A 6632-nucleotide genomic window follows, 5' to 3' on the forward strand; every position below is an offset into this window, starting at 1 on the left:
TTTATTTAGTGAAGTCAACTGCCAGTCTGCTGGGAAAGGAGAGGTTAAAGGCAAAAAAAAAAAAAGGCACATAAGTGGTTCACCTGTTTTCTGTATGAATGTGTTCAGGTTTCTGTAACAGCACAAGTACTGAGTATATGGCAGCACCCATGGACACACTGTCGTAGCCTACTGCCCATTCACCAGCCTAAACTTACATTGTTGTGGTTTGTTTCTTGTCAATATTTCTTGTCGTTGTAAAATATTTTACTCATATCTTAGTTTTTGTAGTAGAAGAATACTCATAGCTTTACCTGACATACAATGTGAATTTCCAACCATTTACTCATCCCTGCTTTTCTGTGATATCTTCCAGTTTTTAATTTGAGTAACTCAACAAAAATACAATTTTTCACATCATACGGCCGTATGATGTGTTCTATAACAGTTAAATATGTGATTTCACTTTTTTTGGCCGATTTTGACGCCTTACTATACTATGACGTTTTTTATGACATTTTGAAGTCAAAAAAATTTTTGACTTTTTTTGGCCGATTTTGACGCCTTGCTCTACTATGACGTTTTTTACGACATTTTGAGGTCAAAAAATTTTTTGACTTTTTTTGGCCGATTTTGACGCCTTACTATGCTATGATGGTTTTTATGACAAAAAAGTGAAAAAAAAAGTTGACTTTTTTTGGCCGATTTTGACGCCTTACTATACTATGACGTTTTTTATGACATTTTGAGGTCAAAAAAATTTTCGACTTTTTTTGGCCGATTTTGACGCCTTACTATACTATGATGTTTTTTATGACATTTTGAGGTCAAAAAAAATTTTGACTTTTTTTGGCCGATTTTGACGCCTTACTATGACGTTTTTTATGACATTTTGAGGTAAAAAAAAATGTTGACTTTTTTTTGGCCAATTTTGACGCCTTACTATACTATGACGTTTTTTATGATAAAAAAGTGAAAAAAAAAAAGTTGACTTTTTTTGGCCGATTTTGACGCCTTACTATACTATGACGTTTTTATGACAAAAAAGTGAAAAAAAAAAAGTTGACTTTTTTTGGTCGATTTTGACGCCTTACTATACTATGATGTTTTTTATGACAAAAAAGTGAAAATAAAAAAGTTGACTTTTTTTGGCCGATTTTGACGCCTTACTATACTATGATGTTTTTTATGACAAAAAAGTGAAAAAAAAAAGTTGACATTTTGAGGTCAGAAATTTTTTTGACATTTTTTGGCCGAAAAAAAACGCCTTACTATACTATGACGTTTTTTATGACATTTTGAGGTCAAAAAAAATTTTGACATTTATTGACCGAAAAAAAAACGCCTTACTATACTATGACGTTTTTTATGACATTTTGAGGTCAAAATTTTTGGCAGATTTTGACGCCTTACTATACTATGACGTTTTTTGTGACATTTTGAGGTCAAAAAAAATTTTGACTTTTTTTGGCCGAAAAAAACACCTTACTATACTATGACGTTTTTTATGACATTTTGAGGTCATCATTTTTTTTGACAATTTTTGGCCGATTTTGACGCCTTACTATACTATGACGTTTTTTATGACATTTTGAGGTCAAAATTTTTTTTGACTTTTTTTGGCCGAAAAAAACGCCTTACTATACTATGATGTTTTTTATGACATTTTGAGGTCAAAAAATTTTTTGACTTTTTTTGGCCGAAAAAAACGCCTTACTATACTATGACGTTTTTTATGACATTTTGAGGTCAAAATTTTTTTTGACAATTTTTGGCCGATTTTGACACCTTACTATACTATGATGTTTTTTATGACATTTTGAGGTCAAAAAAAATTTTGACTTTTTTTGGCCGAAAAAAACGCCTTACTATACTATGACGTTTTTTATGACATTGTGAGGTCAAAAAATATTTTCACTTTTTTTGGCCGAAAAAAACGCCTTACTATACTATGACGTTTTTTATGACATTTTGAGGTCATAATTTTTTTTGACAATTTTTGGCCGATTTTGACGCCTTACTATACTATGCCGTTTTTTATGACATTTTGAGGTCATAATTTTTTTTGACAATTTTTGGCCGATTTTGACGCCTTACTATACTATGACGTTTTTTATGACATTTTGAGGTCAAAAATTTTTTTGACTTTTTTTGGCCGAAATAAACGCCTTACTATACTATGACGTTTTTTATGACATTTTGAGGTCAAAAAAAATTTTGACATTTATTGACCGAAAAAAACGCCTTACTATACTATGACGTTTTTTATGACATTTTGAGGTCAAAAAAAATTTTGACTTTTTTTGGCCGAAAAAAACGCCTTACTATACTATGATGTTTTTTATGACATTTTGAGGTAAAAAAAAATTTGACTTTTTTTGGCCGAAAAAAACGCCTTACTATACTATGATGTTTTTTATGACATTTTGAGGTAAAAAAAAATTTTGACTTTTTTTGGCCGAAAAAAACGCCTTACTATACTATGACGTTTTTTATGACATTTTGAGGTCATAATTTTTTTTGACAATTTTTGGCCGATTTTGACGCCTTACTATACTATGACGTTTTTTATGACATTTTGAAGTCAAAAAAATTTTTGACTTTTTTTGGCCGATTTTGACGCCTTGCTATACTATGACGTTTTTTATGACATTTTGAGGTCAAAAAAAATTTTTGACTTTTTTTGGCCGAAATAAACGCCTTACTATACTATGACGTTTTTTATGACATTTTGAGGTCAAAAAAAATTTTGACATTTATTGACCGAAAAAAACGCCTTACTATACTATGACGTTTTTTATGACATTTTGAGGTCAAAAAAAAATTTGACTTTTTTTGGCCGAAAAAAACGCCTTACTATACTATGATGTTTTTTATGACATTTTGAGGTAAAAAAAAATTTTGACTTTTTTTGGCTGAAAAAAACGCCTTACTATACTATGACGTTTTTTATGACATTTTGAGGTCAAAATTTTTGGCAGATTTTGACGCCTTACTATACTATGACGTTTTTTGTGACATTTTGAGGTCAAAAAAAATTTTGACTTTTTTTGGCCGAAAAAAACACCTTACTATACTATGACGTTTTTTATGACATTTTGAGGTCATCATTTTTTTGACAATTTTTGGCCGATTTTGACGCCTTACTATACTATGACGTTTTTTATGACATTTTGAGGTCAAATTTTTTTTTGACAATTTTTGGCCGATTTTGACGCCTTACTATACTATGCCGTTTTTTATGACATTTTGAGGTCAAAAAAAATTTTGACTTTTTTTGGCCGAAAAAAACGCCTTACTATACTATGCCGTTTTTTATGACATTTTGAGGTCAAAAAAAATTTTGACTTTTTTTGGCCGAAAAAAACGCCTTACTATACTATGACGTTTTTTATGACATTTTGAGGTCAAAATTTTTTTTGACTTTTTTTGGCTGAAAAAAACGCCTTACTATACTATGACGTTTTTTATGACATTTTGAGGTCAAAAAAAATTTTGACTTTTTTTGGCCGAAAAAAACGCCTTACTATACTATGACGTTTTTTATGACATTTTGAGGTCAAAATTTTTTTTGACAATTTTTGGCCGAAAAAAACGCCTTACTATACTATGACGTTTTTTATGACATTTTGAGGTCAAAAAATATTTTCACTTTTTTTTGGCCGAAAAAAACGCCTTACTATACTATGACGTTTTTTATGACATTTTGAGGTCATAATTTTTTTTGACAATTTTTGGCAGATTTTGACGCCTTACTATACTATGACGTTTTTTATGACATTTTGAGGTCAAAAATTTTTTTGACTTTTTTGGGCCGAAAAAAACGCCTTACTATACTATGACGTTTTTTATGACATTTTGAGGTCAAAAAAAATTTTGACTTTTTTTGGCCGAAAAAAACGCCTTACTATACTATGACGTTTTTTATGACATTTTGAGGTCAAAATTTTTTTTGACAATTTTTGGCCGAAAAAAACGCCTTACTATACTATGACGTTTTTTATGACATTTTGAGGTCAAAAACTATTTTGACATTTATTGACCGAAAAAAACGCCTTACTATACTATGACGTTTTTTATGACATTTTGAGGTCATAATTTTTTTTGACAATTTTTGGCCGATTTTGACGCCTTACTATACTATGACGTTTTTTATGACATTTTGAGGTCAAAATTTTTTTTGACTTTTTTTGGCCGAAAAAAACACCTTACTATACTATGACGTTTTTTATGACATTTTGAGGTCAAAAAAAATTTTGACATTTATTGACCGAAAAAAAATGCCTTACTATACTATGACGTTTTTTATGACATTTTGAGGTCAAAATTTTTTTAAACAATTTTTGGCAGATTTTGACGCCTTACTATACTATGACGTTTTTTGTGACATTTTGAGGTCAAAATTTTTTTTGACTTTTTTTGGCCGAAAAAAACGCCTTACTATACTATGACGTTTTTTATGACATTTTGAGGTCAAAATTTTTTTTGACAATTTTTGGCCGAAAAAAACGCCTTACTATACTATGACGTTTTTTATGACATTTTGAGGTCAAAATTTTTTTTGACTTTTTTTGGCCGATTTTGACGCCTTACTATACTATGACGTTTTTTATGACATTTTGAGGTCAAAAATTTTTTTGGCTTTTTTGGCCGAATAAAACGCCTTACTATACTATGACGTTTTTTATGACATTTTGAGGTCAAAAAAAATTTTGACATTTATTGACCGAAACAAACGCCTTACTATACTATGACGTTTTTTATGACATTTTGAGGTCAGAATTTTTTTTGACATTTTTTGGCCGAAAAAAACGCCTTACTATACTATGACGTTTTTTATGACATTTTGAGGTCAAAAACTATTTTGACATTTATTGACCGAAAAAAACGCCTTACTATACTATGACGTTTTTTATGACATTTTGAGGTCAAAATTTTTTTTGACAATTTTTGGCAGATTTTGACGCCTTACTATACTATGACGTTTTTTATGACATTTTGAGGTCAAAAAATATTTTCACTTTTTTTGGCCGAAAAAAACGCCTTACTATACTATGACGTTTTTTATGACATTTTGAGGTCAAAATTTTTTTAAACAATTTTTGGCAGATTTTGACGCCTTACTATACTATGACGTTTTTTGTGACATTTTGAGGTCAAAATTTTTTTTGACTTTTTTTGGCCGAAAAAAACGCCTTACTATACTATGACGTTTTTTATGACATTTTGAGGTCAAAATTTTTTTTGACAATTTTTGGCCGAAAAAAACGCCTTACTATACTATGACGTTTTTTATGACATTTTGAGGTCAAAATTTTTTTTGACTTTTTTTGGCCGATTTTGACGCCTTACTATACTATGACGTTTTTTATGACATTTTGAGGTCAAAAATTTTTTTGACTTTTTTGGCCGAATAAAACGCCTTACTATACTATGACGTTTTTTATGACATTTTGAGGTCAAAAAAAATTTTGACATTTATTGACCGAAACAAACGCCTTACTATACTATGACGTTTTTTTATGACATTTTGAGGTCAAAAAAAATTTTGACTTTTTTTGGCCGAAAAAAACGCCTTACTATACTATGACGTTTTTTATGACATTTTGAGGTCAGAAATTTTTTTGACATTTTTTGGCCGAAAAAAACGCCTTACTATACTATGACGTTTTTTATGACATTTTGAGGTCAAAAACTATTTTGACATTTATTGACCGAAAAAAACGCCTTACTATACTATGACGTTTTTTATGACATTTTGAGGTCAAAATTTTTTTTGACAATTTTTGGCAGATTTTGACGCCTTACTATACTATGACGTTTTTTATGACATTTTGAGGTCAAAAAATATTTTCACTTTTTTTGGCCGAAAAAAACGCCTTACTATACTATGACGTTTTTTATGACATTTTGAGGTCAAAATTTTTTTAAACAATTTTTGGCAGATTTTGACGCCTTACTATACTATGACGTTTTTTGTGACATTTTGAGGTCAAAATTTTTTTTGACTTTTTTTGGCCGAAAAAAACGCCTTACTATACTATGACGTTTTTTATGACATTTTGAGGTCAAAAATTTTTTTGACTTTTTTGGCCGAATAAAACGCCTTACTATACTATGACGTTTTTTATGACATTTTGAGGTCAAAAAAAATTTTGACATTTATTGACCGAAACAAACGCCTTACTATACTATGACGTTTTTTTATGACATTTTGAGGTCAAAAAAAATTTTGACTTTTTTTGGCCGAAAAAAACGCCTTACTATACTATGACGTTTTTTATGACATTTTGAGGTCAGAAATTTTTTTGACATTTTTTGGCCGAAAAAAACGCCTTACTATACTATGACGTTTTTTATGACATTTTGAGGTCAAAAACTATTTTGACATTTATTGACCGAAAAAAACGCCTTACTATACTATGACGTTTTTTATGACATTTTGAGGTCAAAATTTTTTTTGACAATTTTTGGCAGATTTTGACGCCTTACTATACTATGACGTTTTTTATGACATTTTGAGGTCAAAAATTTTTTTGACTTTTTTGGCCGAATAAAACGCCTTACTATACTATGACGTTTTTTATGACATTTTGAGGTCAAAAAAAATTTTGACATTTATTGACCGAAACAAACACCTTACTATACTATGA

Source organism: Toxotes jaculatrix, chromosome 8, assembly GCF_017976425.1.
Source record: "Toxotes jaculatrix isolate fToxJac2 chromosome 8, fToxJac2.pri, whole genome shotgun sequence".
Taxonomy (NCBI): domain Eukaryota; kingdom Metazoa; phylum Chordata; class Actinopteri; family Toxotidae; genus Toxotes; species Toxotes jaculatrix.